Source organism: Lissotriton helveticus, chromosome 1_2, assembly GCF_964261635.1.
Source record: "Lissotriton helveticus chromosome 1_2, aLisHel1.1, whole genome shotgun sequence".
NCBI lineage: Eukaryota > Metazoa > Chordata > Amphibia > Caudata > Salamandridae > Lissotriton > Lissotriton helveticus.
Genome location: NC_136058.1, coordinates 333,396,745 through 333,419,102, shown reverse-complemented (window position 1 = coordinate 333,419,102; position 22,358 = coordinate 333,396,745). Strand labels below are relative to the sequence as shown.

Here is a 22,358-nt window from a genome sequence, read left to right as displayed (position 1 = left end):
GTTAGCTTCAGAGACCAAGAATCTATTAGCTAGATCGGCTTGATTTGCCTCAGAGACTGTGAACCTATTGGTCATCTCTTCTTTCAGGGCCAATAGAATATCTGCCAATGTATGGGAGGTTGGAGCAGGAATTTCTTCAATTGCCAGTGGGTGGGAGGAACCTTCCTTTGTCGCTTCTTCATTTTGCCCTTTCACTGGAGTTTCTACCGAATCTGGCATGTCTCTTAGATCTACTTCCTGCCCCTGGTTGACTACCTCCTGGTGATCAAATATGGCGAATCTGTTAGTAAGAGTTATATCAGGGTGTACTTCCTGAACCTGATTAGGCATAGATTTTGTTGTGGATTCTAGTATTTATTTTCCACCAACCTCACTACAATCTATATCATTGAGTACAGATTTGGTTTTCTCTTTTTCATTCGGACTTTTCTCTTCCGGCACCTTTCGAAGTGGAGTGGGTCCTTGTGGATCAGGAAGAACTTGGGGCTGTGTTTGAGGCTGAGGCTGAGGGTTAAGATTAGATTGAGGAGTTTTAGAAGAGGTGAGAGACATAACCTGGTAGTAAGATTTCAAAGATGGCGTAATTCCTACTTTGGTTTCTGCCGATTTCTTTTCTCTTAATTTTGCCTTATTTTTTTGTACTTTAGAAAAAGCTGGGGATACAGGTGACCCTGCACGCCCCTCTTGTTTAACCTGTTTAATTTTCCTGGTCACAATATTTACTTCAGCAACAGGGGGGGAACTCGTTGAGGAATGATTGAATGCGTAATCGATTTGTTTGAAGCAGTATGCGTCGCTCTAGCCCTTAATTAGTACCTAGTAGGTTGGAGGGCAAAAATACCCTCTTGTGCTGAAGCTCCACTCTCCATACAATCAGCGAGCACTTTGTCTGATGTGTCTCTTTCCACAACTGCAAGTTTGTTCTTAGGATTGCCCCCTTTACCAAAATTGTAATACATTTGAAATTCAAAAATAGAAAGAAATGCTGCCACTACTCCCCCTGAAGGCTCGCTAAAAACCTCCTCCTCCTCCGAAAAGCTTGCCCAAGCCTCCCCTGCCTCCAATCCAGCACCCTCTCCTTGTCTCAGAGAGCCGTTTTTTCCGCTGCTCAGCCTCTGCCCTGACCGCCTCAGCTCTGCCGCTGCTCTCCCCCACCTCCAGCCTGCTGCCTGCTTGGTTACCGTCTCCCGTACACGCCCTGACTCCGGCTCGCTTCCAATCACCACAACGGATCTCCCCCAGCTCACCGACCGCGTCTCCCCAGTGTGCTTGGCAGAGCTCGTATGTTCACCTCAACTCAAACCTGGAGACCAGCAGCGAGCTCCTTCCGTCCTCCTTCCCGATCTTGACACGGACGCCGGGACCAGAATCGCTGATGGAGACAACCGGAAGAGCAGAGAGGCAGGCGCCGCCAGCAATGCGGGCGCCGACACGAAAGCTTCAGATTGCAGGTTTGTCTCGGCCCAAACCATTATCAAGGAAGTTTTCCTGGAGAGAGGATTTCGACTTCTACCCCAGAATCATGCCACCATTAGAGCCCAGAGGGAGAGTGCCCGCGGCCGTTCAGTCAGCGGCCGCCATGTTCCTCCGACTATCTGTGACATCCCTGTCTGATTTGTCAGCTGGAATACATAGGCTGCTCATCGTATGAGCTCTTGAAACCATGGCGCCCTATGTTGCAGTAGGTACAAAGAGTCTAACGAGGAAAGAGGCAACCTGTACTCCAGGAATCACGCACTGCATTGTTTTAACATGTCCTTCTCTCATTATTGATAGTTGGAGAGGCTGGCAAACGGCAGCTAACGTGCATCTGCGGGCTACCGCAGCCGGGTCCCCCAGGGGATCTAGCAGGTTTTCTGGGGCCATTCTCATGTAATGCAACCTAGGACGGAGGCTCCCTAGAATTTAGAAGATGTGTTTGTTCTTAAGCTGATAGGAATTGGCACAATTCGGTTCTCAATGCAGTGGTAAGGCAGAAGGCTAGAAGTGCGAGGTGAACAGAGTGCATTTTGAGCCTATTTTCTTATAGATTAGGAGTAAGAAAGCTATGTCATCCTAATGATAAAGACCAGCTCCAGTCTGACAGCTTGCCATCCTTAGAATGTGCTGCAGATATTAAGAATATTGTCTTTTTGAAAGTCAGGTTATTTACCTCGTTTTCTAACCTTATACCTATTTTGGTTATCTGAGAGATGTAGTAGCTGGGTCGGCGGGCCCTTTAGCTTACCCTACTTGTTTTTATTCCAGTATCCTCAAAAGTGCATTCCTTGTTAATAGAATTCCCGACAGTATCCCCTTTCATTATGGACGCTCTCAATGCTCCAATAATCAGTTAGACTTAAGGGTCAAGTACTGGTCATAGGCTGTGCCAATTGTGGGTAAGCGAGTTCAAAGCTGCAATAATATAAAGATATGCTATTATTCAGTGTAGGGACACTGCTAACTGAGAATAAGTTAATCGCAAGATAAAAGGACAAAAGTTGCAGGTAGGAAGGAAGCTAGGTAAGGGGGAGCCCGGGCGGCGGCGGTTGCCGCTGGCCGGGCTGTGGCGGAGTTACAGGGCGATCCGGAAGCAGAGAGGTGCAGCACTGTACCTCAGCGGGCACATAGGGGTGCCAGAGACCTAGGGCCTAATGGGAGGTTCCGGGAACACGTGTTGGCGCCCCAGTAGTCCTTCGGGCGGTTGTGGGCCTGTGCAACCGGGGGTTTGCCTAGCTACGCCCCGCAAGGGGCGTGAGTATAATGTTTACCATAAGGGGCAGCACATGGTGGTTCGCCACGGTGCTGCCGGGCTCATCAGGTGGGCAGGTGGTGAGAATGCGGCCTGCCCTTGGATCACCGGTAAGATAAGCCACTATGATTACATAAAGTTGTATGTAATAAACCTGCAGCAGTTTTCTTCCCAATCTAATCTGGTGTCTAGTGTGTTATTTGCGGGATGCATGCTATGTTGTGGGGTGGGGGGTCCTGTTGCCATGATGTGTCTAGCATCACTGGACAATGTTGGGGTGCATACATATTAGAAAGTTGGTGCAGCGCTTAGCAAGTACATTTGGCCATGCACATTAAACCTTATTTTCCCTGTCAGGCACAATACATTCAGAATTCAGACCCACAGTGGAGAGGCCCGTCTCCTTTAGCCTGTAATGCCTTTGGTTCACAGAGAAAGCACCCCTGGCCCGCCTCCCTTTAAGGCTCTTCAGCGGTGCTAATGAATTTCTGCCAGGGGTGGGTGCCTCCCTTTGTTCACCCAACTGCTCCCACAGACCGCCCCCCTCCGCTTGCCTGCTGTAGCACGCTGAGCGTGCGTCGAGCCTCGAGTGTCTAACACAACCTGCCCGGCAGCTGGTGATAATGCGGAGAGTGCTGGAGACGTCTCCGGAATGTTTTCTTTATCCGGTGAGTGAACCGGTAACATTTCTGCATTGACCTCATTCCCCGCTTCAATAGAAGTGGACAAACATGCAGCGACCGCGACTGACACACCGCGCGCTGCCTTCCTTACCAAGCCTCACCAGGAACCCCCGGCTTAAGCAAATCTTCCCTGCCTTTTGTTACTTTGTTACTTTATTTCTTTTATAGCGCACGGCAACTCCAAAGGAGCATCCCGGGCAGAGGACAGGGATAGCCTCCTTAACCTCCTCATGACCCGCCATAATGCACTCAACAATTTCCATAACTATGATGAAGCTGTAAATACTGCCTAAGACAATGAATAAATCATTAACTGCCCGACGCCCTCCGTTGCGTCTGTTTTCCCCCCGCCAAACCTCTATATATAGCCTGCCTCGTGCACCTGTCCTTACCTAAGAACTCACCTAATTGCACATGATAGCCTGTTCCATTGTGCGAAAATACCCTGGGGAGACCGGCTCGCGCCCTGCGCCCCCTGGGGCCCCCTTTTCCTTGTAATGAGATCAAGCCCTTCTAGGTTATGAACACTTTTAAAACAGGCTAGCAATCAAAGGGCCTTATTTATGAAGGTCTTACGCCGCTGTTGCGTCACCTTCTGTGGCGCTGCTGCATCTAAAAAATGCACCACACTGAGCCCAATTTACAAAGTGACGCAACTAGGCAGATGCGTCGCTTTGTAAACCCCAGTGCACACATTATGCCAGCGTCAGGTATAATGTATGCAGGCTAGGTGTTCCCCTGTAAAAAAGGCTCACAGAATTGGCGAAGTGAAATTTACGAGTTTTCACTGCACCACTTCTACTGATTCACTGCGTCAAATCCTTATGCCTGCTTCACAGCAGGCATAAGGACTAACGCAGGCTCTTTTACATGGGACTCGCCCATGTGTAATGACACATTACTGGAGTTGTGTCTGTTTTGCAACACACTCCAGCAATGCATCATTAATGCGCCACCAGATACGTCAGGATTCCTGCCGTATCAGGTTAATCCTTGCGACATGGAGCGCCGTGCTGTGAACATCTTAAATACAATAGAGCGACCCAATAATCCCCTTGGGACGGTATAATCAATCACAAAACAGCAATATCCCTAGAGGAATCATTTAACAGCATTTGTTATTTGTAATGTTGTCACAACAGTGATCATTAATTAATTAATTAATACAAGGAGGAGGAGGAGCTATGCGTCAAGCGCGATGGCCGCCTAAGACCTCGGCTCCGCATTACCCGCCCTCTGGCTCCACTATCCGGCACCTAATCCTGGCATCGGAGCCCACCACCTGAAAGGGGAAGTGCGGCGAAGCTCCCAACCGTGACTTTGGCCCCACTACGAGTCCCGGGGCCAGAGATACATCGCCCGGCAGTTGCGGCCTGGAAAGCGGCCAAGACCGGGGGCTCGAGTCCTTGAAGTGGCTGGAGTGAAGTGCACCAACAGCGGGGCCGGAAAACGGAAGTCGCCGGTCTGCCACGCCGAAATACGATGAAAGTGCGGAGGTCCTGTCCAGAACGGAGGAGACGCTATCCACTGGTGGGGGGGCCCTGTCGGTGACCCAATCACCCTCTTTGTGGCCCCCGGGTGGCGCTGACGTTATCCTGCGCTGTGAAGCAGCGGAAGTTCGGTGGTGAGCCTGTGGCCTGGATAGTGGCGGTATGGGGGCATTGGGGGTGTGTGATCGGCCGTTCCCTCCCCACCCCCCGCTTGTGGACTTTGGGATTGGACAATATATTGGGGCAGAGTCTAGCCCCCCGGTGCGGTGGCAGCCGCATTAGTGATCCTGCAAACTGGGGGCTCTGGGGCGGCCCTGGGCTGAGAGAACACACGGGGGACAGGGGGAGCGGTTCAGCGCCATACACCTGAAGTGTGTTCGGTGTATCCTGCGACTTACTGGGGTGGTGATTGCCCTGCTCGGTGCTTGTAACCTGCACCGTGGACCGTCTGCCCTGTAGAATTGGGCCACACCAGCTTCATTGTTTCTGATGTCCTCCCGATTGCGTTGTGACCTCCTGTGTGGGGTCACACTGGACTACCAGCCTGTTGGCCCTTTGGTGTGGCCTGGGTGTGCTGCGCGGAGTTCAGGCCGTGGCCCGCCATGGAAGTGACTTAACCGGCGGTGGCCCTGATCTATACCTGCGGGGTTGGTGTGGCGAGATCCGTGCTGCTACGTCTCCTGAGATGTGGTGTGGCGTCGAGCCTACCCCGGTCGTGGGCATTGGACAGCGGAGGGGCGGTCACAGAGGACGAGTGTGGTGGTCTTGGTCTGGGCTCGTAATCTCTGTGCAGAGCCAGGGAGTGGTTACTCCCGTCAAGGAGTTATTAGATGGCATCCAAACCAGACGCTGACAGGCATCCCCCCAGGTCTTCCACAGGCACAAAACCGGTGCAATCCATCAGGTTGGACCGCTATACCATACCTAAAGGCTCACCCATAGATCCAAAGTGGGCTCACCCGGTGCGAGATAGCGCTTCGGAACAGCCGGTGGAACTGACGTTACTAGACGTGATGGCGGCGTGTCCAGTCCTCACTGGGCCAGAAGATGGAGTCATTGGACAATAAGCTGGACACGGTCACAATCGAGGTCAATCTCATCCGGGCGGATCTCACGAAGGCAAGTGAAAAAGTGAAATAGTTGGATATTAAAATGGCCAGCTTGATTGACGACGTAGTGCTGCTCCAGCAGGAGGTGCGTGACCTCAAGGCATCCCGCGATTTGACCGACAAGAAGCTGAACGATTTCGAGGGGAGAACCCGACGCAATAATATCCGCATTCTTGGGGTCCCGGAGAAGGCAGAGAACCCTGTCCCTGATCTGTTCGTCGAAGACATCGTCCTTAATTATCTCAAGCCCAAAGGACTGAGTAACTTTTTCACAATTGAACGGGTGCATAGGGTGCCCGGGGGTTTGCCCAAACCGGGGGAGCTGCCTCGCCTGATGATCGCAAGGGTCCTGAACTTCAGGGACAGACATGCTATACTGCAGGCGGCGCGCTCGGGGAACCCCCTCCGATACAAGAACGCCACCCTCTCCTTCTTCCCTGAATTCACACAGCTTGTCCAGAAACAATGTCAAAGTTTCCTAGCAGTGAAGAAGTAGCTTAGGGACAAGGGATTGAGGTATGCAATGATGTTCCCGGCGCGGCTCAGGGTGGAGGCTGACGGGAGAGCTTGGTTTTTCGATAACCCGGAGGTGGTGTCGGACTGGATTGACAATCATCCCCTGGTGGCACCGGTGGGGTGTGATCGTGCAGGAAGGGGCGAACAACAGGAGCAGGACTGACGGTGGCAGTAGGAACTGTGGGACTAATGAGTAATGGCAGGTACTGGGTTTGGACCCCGGGATGTATTTTATCCTGTTTGGAATAGAGATAGTGTGTGGGTCACTCTGAATTCTGGAAGTTAAAGTTTGCTTATGAGCCGGGGAGGGTCCACGGGGATATCGACTCTCCTCCTAGTTACTACCTTTAGCTAGTTGTAGATTTAGAGTGTGGGGTGATAGGCACACTGCCAGTTGGGTATAGGTGCAAGCCGAGAGCATGGGTGCAGGGAGGGGGGAGGGGTTCAGGATTGGCGGGACTCTGGGTGTTTGGGGTCACGCTGTTTGTGGGTTTGATTGGTTATTGTTTTACCTTTACAACACCGGGGGACAGTTCTGCGACTATGACGCTTCAATATCAGCGTAATGTTGAATACTGTTTGCAATGCGTTTTTCCCCTTCTATTTTCTTTTTTCTACCTCAGGAGACAATGCTGTGAATGTACTGCTTTCATACTAGTTCAATGTCAACTGTTAGACAGGAATCGGGAATGAATATGCTCAGTTGGAATGTGAACTGCCTTGGGGACAAAATGGTCAGTCAGAGGGGAATGGTCAGTCAGTTGGTTCGAAGACAATCCCCAGACATAGTACTATTGCAGGAGACACATCTCATTGGCAATCACTGCATGGCCCTACATAGAGGGGGTTATAAATTGGTAGCACACGCCGGATTCACCACTCGGTTGAGAGGGGTTGGTGTCTTGGTGAAAAAATCCTTTCCCTTAATGATTCAGGCCACATGGTCTGACCAGCAAGGTTGATACATTTCCATATCAGGGCAGTGGGAGGGGAGGACGGTCACCTTTGTCTCCATCTATGTCCCGCCCAGCCTCCAATCCGACACATTTTGAGACCTGGGTTCTCTTTTCCTGACTCTGCCAATGGGCCTCTTTGTGATGGGGGGACTTTAATGCAGTGGTGGATGGGGAGGTAGACCGGCACCCCGTCCGATCTTTGAAACCGGTGCAGAGGAAGTATAAAACCTTTGTCCGGGGGGAGGCTTTATCCCTGGTTGCGGGTAAGAAAAAAAAACGGCAGCCGGAGATGGAGAGGGCGGAGGGGGAAGTGTCGAGGTTGGAAGCTGAGGTGTCTAGGGCAGTGACCCCGGAGGGGTTACACCGGCTAAAATTGCATCAGGATGAGTATGGGGGCCTTGCTAGGGACAAGGCTAGAGCACAGAATGTTGAGATTCAAAGTAGGGTGTACGAGCATGGAGATAAAGCTGGAAAACTGATAGCATGGCTTGAAAAGGGAGAGTGGGCTTCGCAGCTGGTCCTGGAAATTCAGGGGGAGAATTCCAATACGCTTACAGACCCGCAGGCCATGGCGAAAAGGTTTGCGGAATACTATAGTGGGGTATACACCTCGGCTGAGGTGTATACAGAGGCAGATAACAGTGCAATGATAAACGACATCCAAATGCCCACGTTATCAGATGACAACCGGGAATATTTGGAATCCTCACTCACTGATGACGAGGTGGCGCAGGCCATCAGAGGAGTGTACTCCGGGAAAGCCACAGGCCCAAACGGAATTCCCATAGAACTGTATAATTTGAGCGCCAACAGGCTCGCTCCATTTCTCCGCTCCATGTTTGAAGAATGTAGAGAGGAGGGAGAGCTCCCGTATGACCAGCAGGTCGCAAATGTGGTGGTCATCCATAAAGCGGGTAAGTCCAAGCCGCTCTGTTCGTCGTACAGACCTATCTCGTTGCTGAATTCTGAGCCCAAAGTCCTGGCAAAGTCGCTGGCGATGAGATTAGCTAAAGTTATCACCACCTTGTTACATCCAGTCCAGTCCGGCTTCATGTCGCTTCGTAATATGGCCCTTAATTTGCATCGATTGCATGGGGTGCTGGGCAGGCCCCCGACGATCCAGGAACCGGTGGTACTAGTGTCCTTGGATGCCACTATGGCATTTGATAGGGTTGAGTGGCCATACCTATTGGCAGAACTAGGGAAACTGGGTTTTGGCCCGGAGTTTGTACCTTGGGTACGCCTCTTATATGCGCAGCCCTTGGCAAGATTAGTGGTGAACAATCGGAGGTCCTCCGACTTTCTCCTTCGTAGGGGCATGAGACAGGGATGTCCCCTGTCCCCGCTCCTATTTGCCTTGGCCTTGGAGCCCTTGGCGGCATGGGTTCGGTGGGACCGTGAGATCCAAGGCTTACGATGGACGTTGGAATGGGAGGACAAAATTTCACTATACGCTGACGATATCCTGCTTTACCTCACCAAGCCGAGGGGATTCCTTATGTGTTTTCTAGACGTGCTTGCCATTTTTTGGAAGGTACTCTGGCTTCGCAATAAACTGTTCAAAGTCAGTGCTTTTCGTCATTAGGGGCGACCCGCCGGTTGTTCCGCGGACATGCCCGATACAGATTGAGCCGATAGGGTGCCGGTACCTCGGCATCTACATCACGCTTGACCCGAAACTACGATATGCTAACAATTTGGGCCCCCCTTGACCCTTGACCTTTTGGGTATTGCGGTACTTTTTAAAATGATGGCCCTTCCCCGGTTTTTATATGTGCTCCAAAACACAATGGATTTGGTACCCGCATCCTACTTTCGGGAGGTGGAGGCCCTTCAGAGGCAGCTTCTTTGGGACGGCAGGCCTCGTATAGCGTTCTCTAAACTCACTCTCCCCTGGTATGACGGGGGGATAGGACTGCCGGACTTACAAAAATATTATTGGGCCTCACAGCTGGCGGGGGTGAATCATGCAATCAATGGACCCCCCGGGGACCCGGGGTATGCTATGGATCGCTGGCGGGTACCGGGCGGGGATTTCTCTAGGGTGCTCTATGCTGGTCCTCGTCGGTTTCCCCTCGCTGGACCAATGGCACATGTCGTTCAGGTGTGTCATGCTACAAATAGGCACCTTAAGTGGGAGGGGAGACTCACACTTGCCACCCCGCTATGGAGCTCGGAGAAGCTAGGGAGCCTATGGAAGTTTAAGGGGTTTGACAAGTGGGACCTCATCGGGATTACACAGATCAAATATGTCTGGGGGAGCGGCACAGTGCACACATTCGACTCACTTAAGAAACAATACCACCTTCACGATCACAAACACTACCGTTACCTTCAGATCAGACATGCCCTACTTGCGAACATCCCCAAAGACACGTTGCTTCCCGACGCCTCCCCCTCAAGGACCGGGTGTTGGATGTCCACCTCCCCGAGAAGACTATTTCATTAATATATAAGAAGCTTATTAATCACATGGAGGACCCACTGGTACTTCTAAGAACACACTGGAGCGAGGATGGGATGGAGTTGGATGATGAGGACTGGCGGGAGGTGGTCTCCTCTCCACGGGTGGTTACGATACAGATGAGGCTTAAGTTAGTACAGCTAAAGATCCTTCATAGGTCATATGTCACGGGGCCCCGTCTGGTCCATATGGGTCGCTTGGAGTGTGGGGAATGTAGGAGGGGGTGTGAGGAGCTTGGAGCGTTTATGCATACATTATGGCACTGTTGTGGGGTGCAGGTGTACTGGGAGAAGATTCACGAAAAGTTACGAGAGGTCCTGGGGGTGGAGATACGGCCGGAGGCACGCAGGTGTATTCTGAATGTCTGGGAACCTACGGATCTGACTGCATATGGGAAGCAATGGGTAACGTTGGCATGCATGATAGCTAAGCGGAATATTTCCCAGTTATGGGGTTCCAGCCAGCCGCCCGGGGTCGAGAAGTGGGACGGAGGCCTGGATTGGTGCATGTTCAGGGAGAGGTCGGTATATGTGACTAGGGGGTGTCCAGCGAAATGGGGGAGGGTCTGGGAGGCTTGGAATCACTAACGCGGAGACGTTTGTATGCCCCCTACGTGTCCTGAGGAAGTGGTACTTATGAAACTTACAAGAGCTGCTGATGTCACCTGATATTTTTCTTTGTCGTTTTGTTAATAAAAAGATTTTTTTTTTAATTACTACAGGGAATTCCTTCATAAACACTTGATTATATAAAGGGTTATTTTATTCAAAAGACTTTTCAATACAAATCACAATCTGGCAACTGACATACTACTGGAATTATCTATTCATTTACCCGTAGTATACAGAACACCTTTTGCTTTGAATTAATATGGAAAACAAAACACCATATTTGAAGAAATCAAATAAAACATTTCATCTGGTTTGCATTCAGTACAATCAGCATACAAATATAAGCAAAACTTTGTTAGTGCGTCGACGTTTCAGTCTCTCGCTGGTCTAAAAGATCCTTGAGGCCATCTTCAGGACGGTATTATTGCACATCAAAATCTAGTACAATAAAAGATACACACTCAACATCCCTGTATTTACAAGAGGTATCGTCTGCTCCACACTTAAGACAACAAAGGTGATCCACACCCATAGTGTCAACCCAAACACTTAGAAACCTAAAAACATGCCACCACACACACACGTGCAACACCGTAAGCCTGTGACATCATGCACAAAAAACATAAACATAAACTCCTAAATAAGCCAAACTAAATAACCGGTAGGGACAGAAACGCTTAATAGGCCAACTCACTTTTCAAACAGCAGCCAAAGAGAGACTTCTCCTCTAGTCTCTTTTATCTGATAAATCTAATGGGAACATAAAATGTGTCCGGATGTATGACATTACAACGCATGCTTTTACATCGCATGCCTTTACAACGCGGTTTTTACAACGCAAACCTTTACAACGCATAGAGCTTTGGGGTGCTGGATAGTGAATAGTTTCATTTACTATTCCAACTCCAGTCCCCGTGGACACTAGGGAAGGTGTTGGACAGTAAATTAAACGTATTCCCTATCCTAGAGCGCCCCCCAGCGCAATGCGTTGTAATGGTTTGCATTGTAAAAGTTGCGTCGTAAAGGCACTGCGTGGTAAAAGTTGCGTTGTAAAGGATGTTTCCCAATGTGTCCATATATCAAAGCTCGTTACAGGGAACTCCATTCACACACCAAGGAGTGCGAGTGTCTTAAGTAATACTTGTCTCAGTTTAGGAGTAGTAAAGTTAGGAATCCTAACTTTACTACTCCTAAGTGCCTTTTGTGAATACGGAAAGTTGTAAAGTTATGATTTTGTCTCAGATTACTTTTGTGAATTGAGCCCTATATTACTACCTCGTGAACACACGTTTGTTCTTCAAGATCTGGGTCCCTCTCATTGGTTCTATGAGTCTCGCTGGAGAACCGCAAAACCTACTGGAGGTCAACACAACAATAACATGAAAGCAGCCATTGAGGAGCCACTCAGGAGACACTACTCAAGAAAAGCCCACACCATTCGAAAACAATCTCAAATGATTTTCTGACCACCATTACTGGACTGGTGTTTACATGAACTTAATTTTCGTTCAACAAATAGGGTGACCGGGAACAGATGTCCCTTTTAGCACAGGCTATCCCAGAATAACTAACATGTACTCAGCTTAACACTACATGAAAATATGTTCTATTGCGCTGTGCTTGTGGAAAAATTAATGTACAGCACCATGTGTAAAAAGAGTCTTGAGCCTATAAAGCACCACCGCACTGGCATTAGTATTTCATGCAAAGGCAGGTCACAGTGTTTTCGAAGATCTGGCTTTGAGTGAAACTGGATATATGTTTGCATTATTTCTCCCTTGTCATGCCCGATTCAATTAGATGATTGTGGGACTGGAATTCTTGCATTTTAGCACTGTATATGCGTCGACTTGCAATCCAATGAAGATTTTGTGTGCATATGTTACTCAAGGCTGCCGTTTGCGCGGTGCAAGCACCCGTACAAATCTGAGCTTTTTTGTTTGTGAGGGGTTGTTAAACACAAAATATGCTTGATATGTTATGTTTTTTTAAGTCGAGCTTGGGCAGCGTGTGCGTTGCTCTGCGAGCCATAATGTATTGGGGAATGTACTTGAAGCTCCACCCACTCTCCGTCCATATTTGTCATAGGGTTGTGTCATTGTCCTTCTTAAATGCTGGCTTCTGATTTGTTATTAGGCGTGTTAGTCCCTCCATAGTACCGCCTTGTCTTCATTTGTAACCTCCATGAGGACTGGCCCTTTTACTTCGGTTGTTACACTGTACGTCTTCTTTAGTCTGTAAGCACTGTTTTCTTTAAAGAGCTTCTCTTACTGCAGGAGTGCAGTAGGGTCTCTTGTGCGCAGTTGTGACCGCGGCGTGTTTATTTAACTCGTAGCAAACGAGAAGCTCTTCAGGGGCCATGGGAGACAGAAGGGGGCAACTCAGTGATGCCTTCAAACATTTAGAATGCAATAGGTCTCACATTAGCGAGAGTTTAAGCTATTGGCATTGTAAATGACAGTACCTTTTATTTATGTTTTAAAAACCAAAACATAAATAAAAGGCATTTACAATGCCAATAGCTAAAACGCGTGTAAGTGCGAGACCTATTGCAGATGATTGTTCTATAAGGCAGCTCACCAAGCGCTTGTCCTCTTGGTGTTTTGAGGTTTCATGGGTAGACGGAGAGTTGCAGTTATGGGGTGACCCAATGGAGGGAATTGACATTTTGACCCACCACCTAACCAGCGTCTCGGGCGGATGGGTGCAGAACGCTGATGGTGCCATTCGGAACCTTGCCTGGTTTTGTCCTGAAACCCCGAAGACTGGATCTGTGAGTGATAACCTTATCTGAAAAACTGCATTCTTGTCCATCGGTTAACATTGCACAGCCTTGAAATTGCACTAAGTGTCTACTGTTTAAAGTGAAAAGTACTTCTTATGAAAAACATACTTACCTTTTTACATATTTCTTGGTCTTAAAAGAAATCTTGAAAGAAGCGTATTTTGTATAAAATTGGTGTTGTTGTGTGCCATTTATTAATCACTGTGTGTATAACAAATGTCTTACACTCCTCTGTGTTAGGCATAAGGCTGCTCGGCCACTCTAACCACAAATAGAGCCCTTTGGGCTCCTGCTGATGCATAGTGATATCCGCTGGGCTGTGAGCATCTCTAAATTTGGTAGGCGTAGTAAAGGCAGTTACGTCCTCCACCACCCTGTCTGTCTTTACTCCGTCTGCTAAATCCTAAATGGCTCAGTGAGCAAAAAACAATGGCCTGGAATGCTAAACCAGGGATTACCAGTAGTTAGACTACTTGCAAGCACTCCTCCCATCACCTTTTGGGGGTTTGATTGCCAGTAGCATGCTTCAAACCTGAGACTGGTGTAGCTTTCCAGGTCTACTACTGCCAATCTTTGTGAATTTAAAAGTTGTAAATGTGCATCCATTCGAAGAGTACTCTATGGGTGCAGATTTGATACTTTTTTGGTAAACTTGGTCAATAATTGGCATATTTTTATTTAGAAAGAATTTGCACAACGCAGCACAGGAGGCAAAGCTGCCTTGTGGCTTCACGTGAAGAGAGCAGCACTGAGCCATGTCTTCACAGACATGGTGCAGTTCTGCTCTGGCTCTCTATGCGCTAGTGCTCTTCAGGCTGCCTAGTGCCAACCTGTCCTTAATTTGTAAAAACATAAGGGCCTGGGCTCTATTCAGGAGGCCACTGCAGCTGGCACCATACATTGCCCCTGCCATGCTGCCAATGACAGTAACAACACCACTACTAAACATCACATTCCTACAAGTGTGACAATGCAGACTGTTCCGAGTCCCCAAACTATACATATGGCTTGGGTAGCAAGTAATATTAATTTTGATTGTATATTCAGGGACACTGGAATTATGGGGTAAGAGAGGCCCAAATTATGTGGCAGGATTGAGGAAATTATGCGGTAGGAAAAGGAAAATTATGCAGTGTAATGCGGTACATTTTAAAATAGCATTACTTCACTATTTTCAACGTTTTACAGTTGTTAACCCTCTTTTGGGCACTGGGCGCACCTCATTAGTGCCAGTGTAACACCCAAATATAGCAATAAGCAACAGAAAGGTGACCATTCAACATTTGCAAAAGGCTTTCCTCTGCACAGCAACACGTGTTGCTGAGTTTGTAGTAACTTTTTAACCGTCTGAGCTAGAAACTATTTTTTTTTACAAAACTCTGCAGATTATGCAGCAGATTATGGTTTATGTGGCAAATGCTGAAAATCTATAATTATGTGAAAATCGCCACAGCCGCACAATCACATGATTCCAATAACCCTGTGTAAATTGAATGAATAATTGACAGTTGTTGTGATCATCTGTAACTTAGCCAGACAGGCCACCTGGTGGCAGACTATTACAAGTGCAGGTGTTGACGGTTAAGTGCCAGCGCTGAGTGCTAGAAACCAAAGCTCAAATTAAACACTGACGCCAATGCAAACACCTTCCCACCATAGTGCCAGGGTATCTGCCTTACTGTCAGGATAGGTTATGTCCAGAAAGGGGTACCACCCTACAACTAACCCTGGAGATTTTTTTTACTCGTATGTGCGCTGCAGAATGCAGAACACATGCAAAGAGGAAGTAACAAGGAGAAATACAGATATTTCTTCTCACTACGCAAGCCGCAGGGGGCGCACCATTTTGGCAGTAAACCATGTCTTTAACTTTTTGTAAATATGGGTTTACATTAAAGTCCATAGTTGGCTACACGAGAATGATAATGCGCCACCAATGGAATGCCTTCCTGGAGCAAAGTAAGGCATGGCCTAGCGATGTGCTGCGTTCTGTTGCTTTTTAGGTCGCGCCTGCGATTGCAGGGGCGAAAGCCCCTGCTGTCGCAAAGCGATCTATTGCAATCATTTCAGTCCTTTTCCCGTTCAAGGACTAGGCAGAGACAACAGACTGTCACGCGCACGCAGCCGGCCGGAATCGGATCAGGTCACGCGCTCCGATCCCGGCCGGCTGTTCACAACACATGCACACGCAGGCACAGGCAGGCACACACGCAGGCACAGGCAGGCACACACGCAGGCACAGGCAGGCACACACGCAGGCACACGCAGGCACAGGCAGGCACACACGCAGGCACACACAACACACACACAGACAGACGCACGCACACACATCCCCCTCCCCCCAACTCACCGGGCTCTTTTAGTGTGTTCCGTGTCTCTGTCTCTCGTAAGCCAGGGGGTCAGTCTCGATCCTCGATCTCCCTCCGCAGCGCTGGTCTTCACCCGGGCCCCCTCCTGGGACCCGGGACTTCAGATGCCGCACTCCGCTTTGGCGCCGGGGCTCGGAGCGCGCATGCGCGGGCAGCCCCCGCCCTCTCACGCTCAGCCCGGGCTGCTTGCGGTTTCGTAGGTGAGTGATGTCATCGCTTTGGCCATTATGTCTGAGTGTATTTTTCAAACTTGTTCTAACATATATAATGTAACTCTTACGCACATTATATTTATTTGAGGATGAATCAGACTCAGATAAAGGGAACTAATATTATTTTAGCGTCTCCTGTAAGCCGACGGTAGGACGTACATTACTAATAGGAAGTGATGATGTACTTTATTACGGACTGAAAATTGCTCGTTGATCGACGAAATTAATAATTCATTATAATTTATACTATTGCATTAGATAATGCATAAGTAGGTACAAATACTATTGGGAGAACGGATTGCCTAGGTAATACGTTTCTTTCCTGTATTAGTGGGTTCTTTTTACCGTTTCAAGATGGCGCCTATTTTGTTTTCGACTTTATAAACAGCTTCTGTAATGGCGCACGGGGAGCACGCCATGTAATACAGTTAGAGACTGATACGGTGCAAACAGTTGATATTTTGCGATTAGCTCTTTATGGGATTTATTTATGCTTTACAACTAGTATCTATGACCGGTAGTTTATATTGATTTATTAATTTTTTCAGGTTACGTAAACGGTACTATTGATTACGGACAATTTCATGTGAGATTTTGAACACGGAATGGGGCTTATGGGGTTTGAATGTTAATGGATGTATTTAGGATATACACGTTATTCCTATTTTTGCTTACAGGACTGACGGATAGGAGTTATTGGATCGATATTGAGTTTTCTTGTTGCTGACCTCGAATTATAGGTGAGCAATATAGGGTTGCTGTTGATAGTGGAGTATATTCGTTCTGGGGTGTATATTTACCCCCTGTTTCTATTTTCAGGTTACCTTTTGGAAATTAAATATTTATGATTTAGTCAATATTATGGAGTGAGGAATAACTGAAGAATTCGGGTGAGCATTATAGTAAGGGATATTGAGTCACCTATACTTTTTGAAGCCGAATTACTGGTGTCTTTTTAAGGGGTAGTGATACTTGATTATGAACTCAGGTGGGGTGTCACGTTGAGCCATATATTACTGATCAATGTCTAGTATCTTGTATTGACTTTGCTAGAAGGCTGATACGCTTTGATTTAATTTTTGATATACCTGCTTTGGTTATCATACATATTTTTCAGTGTACAAGCCTAACGTCAGATTGGCAAGTAGAATTTTGGGACTTCAAAATTAATAGTTTCAGAAGGTGAAATATAACTATATTTATTATATTTTATTCTTTGGTGAATTTGTGCACTGCGGTGGATCTCAGACCCTGGTGACTTGCTGTATTTTTCGCTACTACCGTTATAACACTTTAGTGGTGTTGTTCTGCATTCCTTTACTTATTTCCTACTCGAAACTATTGGACTAATGGAAGCTTGACTTTTTTAAGATGTTTTCACCGTTTTGTTAAAATTCTTTTGGAAGATGTATTATAATTAAATGTATGTTCTTTTGGAACTGCTGCCCTGATGAAGTCATTTGCACAGACTGGTGCATGACGAAACACGTGTTGGCTGCTTTGCTACGGATTGGATGTAGTGCACCTTTGACTTTGTTGGCACTTGATTTGAAATAAATGACCATCTTGGACAAGATTTTTGGACAACACCAAGCATGGACTAATTAAGCGAGATTCTTACTTTGAAAACTTTTTGACTTGTACTGACCTTGTTTATTTACCAGCTGTACCTGAGTCTTAAAATATGTCTATTATTGAATGAATACTTATATCATTTACCTTATTTGTTGCTCAGGGAGGAAAGTCCTTTTGCATGGGATTCATTACCTGTGAGTAACTGTGGAAGTGCCGGCTGTGATTTTAGCATCTATATTGCGAGGGGATTGAGTTACACAGGTACAAAAGCCACCCCGTATGCCACCGGAGAGGGGTTACTCTGCCTCCATTCAGAAGGTGCTCCGGCCTTTCTGCGACTCATTTAACATGCAGAGCCCCCACCCCCAGCATCCCTAGAAAGTGGACGCTGAGATGCTCAGGTTATGGCTAGCACCAGGGCTAGCTTCATTCTTCACAGGCCTCTCTATCTATTCAGAGTGCCCAGCTGCTTCTCTGATGTTCAACATGTCACTTAGTCAACATACAGTGCCCAACATCCCCTGCAGCTGCCCTCTGCTGCCCAGCTCTCCCCGCAACCACTGCCCTGTGTAGAACTTTACTGCTGCAAGCATTGGGGGGAGCTATTCATCAGCCAAAAGGAGCACCCACCCTTGAGCTTCCACCATCTCTGCTAGCACTCCTCCACCTCCCACACCCTGCTCAGCCAGCATCAAATGATTAATAAGATCTTTATATTAGAATGTGGATCACTGATTTGAGGCCACCAAAGGGTAAATATAAACAGAGTAATAGATCCATGGAGCTGCAGTAGTGTAGCTTCAACTCCTGTCTCACTGCCCAGCTTCCTGCACAGAGTGAGTGCCACTGTACAGCCTCTAAGCTCTCCAGTATCCCTGCTCGTTACAGTGCTGCAGACAGCGGAACTTCCTTGCATATAGTGAGGAATAATGGGTGAAGGTGCAAATCTTAACATGCACTAACACACACAGAGGAATTAAGTAGCATGAAAGCTCATCCTTGGGTGTGTGTGGCTGTTCACCAGTGACATGTGAAGTAACAGTAGATGTTGTAGCAAGCAGGATTGTATGCTGCATGGATAAACACTTATAAGGTCCCAAAGGCGAGACCTATTGGCTATGCCAATGCTTGTTCTTATAAAGCCATGCACATGATCCAATTGTGTGGCTTTGTAAATACCAAAAAGGATTTTGCATTGTGGCTGCATCAAAAAAGTGATGCGATCCGATGCACACTTTTTGTAAAAACACGGCCTAGATATATTTACATTCCTTATCCAGAAAAAAGAACAAGTTAAAACCTCACAGTAAAATCGGGGTGATCTGAAAAACCAAAACAGCCATAAACAGACCTGACTGAGGGTCCTGAGACCCAATGCTCAAGCCAAGAATGTATTTTTGGGGGGTTGTCAGGCCCCAAACACCCCTTGAAGCTACTCCCCTTGCGAGCCCTGTATTCTTGTGCTGCTGTGTTTAGTATTTGTGATCTCACTAACACTCTGTCCTTTGCCCTGTGTCCCCTTGGTTTTCTTGTCCACCATTATTTTATTGCTGGGATTCCTTTCTCCAAAGACCCCTTCCTATCAGTCTGTTGATGGTCACAGCTCAAAGACAGAAACGTTTGGCTATTGTACATTTCAGCCCAGGACCCAGACCTTTATATATATCTGTGAACTACCATTAGAATATATAAACAAGCATTTGCAATGCAATAGGTCTCGCATTGACGAGAGTTTGAGCTATTGGCATGGTAAATGACAATGCCTTTTATTTAATCTTTTTTTTAAACAGATTAATTCAAGCATTTCAATGCAATAGTTCTCGCATTTGCGAGAGTTTAAGCTACTGGCATTGTAAATGACGATGTCTTTTATTTATCTGTTTTGATTATTAACACATAAATAAAAGGCATTGTCATTTAGAATGTCAATAGCGCAAACTCTTGTAAATGCAAGACCTAGTTCATTTTAAAGAAGCGGCCGCCATTGTCCAGGGCTGCTTGGAAAGTGAAAGCACAAATGGCGTGCTGAATGTTGCAGGAAAGCATATCGTGCCTGCAGTTGGAGAAACTAATTAAAGGAAATAGTGCTTACATAGTAAGCCACATCATTTACCTTTACTTATCACACAAATCAGTCATCCCTGCTACATAATTTGGTCCTCCCCTGCCGCATGATTTTAGTGGCCCTAATTGAACATGAGCGTGTAAATGGAGTGTAGGATTCCGTGCATGTAATAGAAGTGTGACATCAATCAGATGTTGCCACGCCACTGCAAGTCCGAGGTGCCCACTGCGCCCCAGTAATGACTGGATTTTACTACATAACACGCAACACATGTCAAACAGGTCTCCTGGAACTCCAAATTCCATTATTCCCAATTCAACTATGTACACCAAATGCACCTCACCCCACATTGCCTACAACATATTTTCGATGGGGTGGCCAAACAATGTTGTTGGCAGTCGCTGGCTTCTACCATATGGTATTGTAATGTACAGTATAGCAAACCACTTGGGTGATGGTAATGACAGCCATGTCAGAGCTAGCAGGCCCCCAAATACCGTGCACACCCAAGCTCTTTTTTCTAGGGGTTATGCCACGTCTCAAAGATGACCTACTACTGTGCAGATTCGTGGCCCTGGTGCTCATACTATCCAAAAGACACACAGTAATGTCTTGGAAAGCGAGTGCAGTCCCTGACGTGGGACTTTGGGCAAAAGACCTCTTGAAGTGGGCAAAGGCAGAAGCTGACGTACTAACACTACTTAGACTGAAAAAGGGACGTGGACCCATAGGGCTAATGTGAGATGTACACAGTGGGAAACTAGAAACCACAAGTAGTATTGTTTGAGGGATAGGACGTGTGGCGAGAGAGGGCACAGCCAATCAGACAGCCCTTTTCCACTGTAACTTCCCTGCAAGCTGTGGACTCGGGAGATGGAGATTTGACTTTGAGCCTCAGTCCACGCTCCAATAAATGGACTGCTGTTCACGTTCTTGTTTTCAAGGACGTCTGAATATTTGATCCTGCCGAAAGCATAACATCTCCCAAAAAGAAACTTTTCAGGGACCCCGCACACATCATACTTGTTTTGCAATAAAAACTAAAATAAATATCACATAAGTTTGCTCACGTGCAACGATTTGGAAATCAGCAGCCCCACTGGCGGATATTTTTTTAACGTGTCTTTGTATGTCGAAGGGGTTAAACGAAAAGGTGCTGTCGGGAGTAAGATGAGGTGTAAAATCTGTCTTACCGTTGCGAAGGACGTACAATTGCATCTCTTGAAGAGGGGCCGCATTGCTAGATTGCCGCCCGCCTAGGCTTTAGAGGAGTCCCCATGAAGCAGGATGTGACAGAACTGAAGCGGCAGCCCATGTCGTGGCAGTGGCATGAGCAGCGGCCCCAGACACTGTCCTCACAGGAAGTCAGGCATCCTTGCCCGTGACATGGACGGGGCCTGTGGCGCGGCCGGAAGAGGCTGGTGTGGCTCGTTCATGCGGGGCTCCCATGAGGAAGGGAGAGCCCCGCGGTAGCGGTGGAAGTCCTGAGAAGTCCGAGGCAAGTCAGTAGCAATAGATCTCGCTGGCAACAGCGCTTTGCGCTGCGGTCGCCAGGCGAGACCTAAAAAGGCATTATCATTTACAATGCTAATAGCTTAAACTCTTGCAAATGCGAGACCTATTACATTGCAAATGCGCGCTATACATTTTTTTAAAGCGTTAGGAGAGAGCGTTTCCTGCCTGCAAAAACAGGCAGGACAAAGCTTTTTAAGAAAATAGTGCTCTGAGGATGTAATGAAAGCTTACCAAGTAACAACACACATAACAGGGGGTGTCGCCACGAGAGGTTACAAAATGAGACACGGTAGTACTAAGGAGGGACTACTAAGCCTTATGACAAATGAACAGCCACAGTTTACAGTGGACAATGATACAAGCCAATGAAAAATATGGGCGGAGCTTCAAGTCCCTACCTCCCTACAGCATGCCTTGCAGAGCAGCGCATGTGCTGCCCGGGCTCGACCTAAAAATGTCTCTGTGTTCAGGAAAAATAAAGAAATGTAACTTATGTAAAGGCCCTAGAGGCCCAAAATGACCTTGTGAGCTGAAGGTGCCCTGCAGGTGACGGCTGTTCCTCGTGGATTGGATGTAGTGCCTGGGAGGTCAGCAGGCCCTTCCTGGCAAACTAGCTATTCATTTTTTATTAAAATACCATATCATAAAGTCGGCCAAGGATATATCAAATTTACCTTTTCATTGTATTTGAGAGGAACTTCAGTCCTGGTCCGAAGTGAACAATTGCTGCAGCACTGCTGAGCTTAAGTGGCAAAGTCTGAAAGGAATATTTCTATCGGCATCCCCTATCAAACAAGATATTGCTATTTATTTTCATTAAAAAGGTGGGTGAGGCCTCAGCGAGATTTGAACTCGCGACCCCTGGTTTACAAGACCAGTGCTCTAACCCCTGAGCTATGGAGCCACGCACTGCTCTCATTGCTGCAGTAGCCTATATAATGGGCGAAGAGCACACACCTTTGGCAGAAATATCATTGTCGTTCATTGGGCGGAGAGTCAACAGGAGAGAGGATTGTGAGAGTCCGGGTGAGTCAAAGAAAGAAAACAGGATCTACAGGATGTTGAACTGCTGAGTCCAGAGACTGCTCCATCTCACTGCACAGTGTGAGTCACTCGCAAGACACACCTTGCTCCCTGCTGTGCACACTGGGAGCCGCCCCCCAGCTGCTGTTCTTTAATATGCACATTTAAGAGCATGGCAGGTGCAGGCAGAAGAAAGTGCAAGGCAGGTTAAACACCTATCCTACATGAAAGGACACGGCCTTCATAAAGTTGGT

General features: G+C 47.5%; 1 non-coding gene across 1 annotated transcript; it reads right to left on the bottom strand.

Annotated features, from left to right (window-relative positions):
• Window positions 1-21,912: 21,912 nt before the first annotated feature.
• Window positions 21,913-21,985, bottom strand: TRNAT-UGU (transfer RNA threonine (anticodon UGU)). The gene has a single exon. It is a non-coding gene; the product is annotated as a tRNA-Thr (tRNA).
• Window positions 21,986-22,358: the final 373 nt, after the last annotated feature.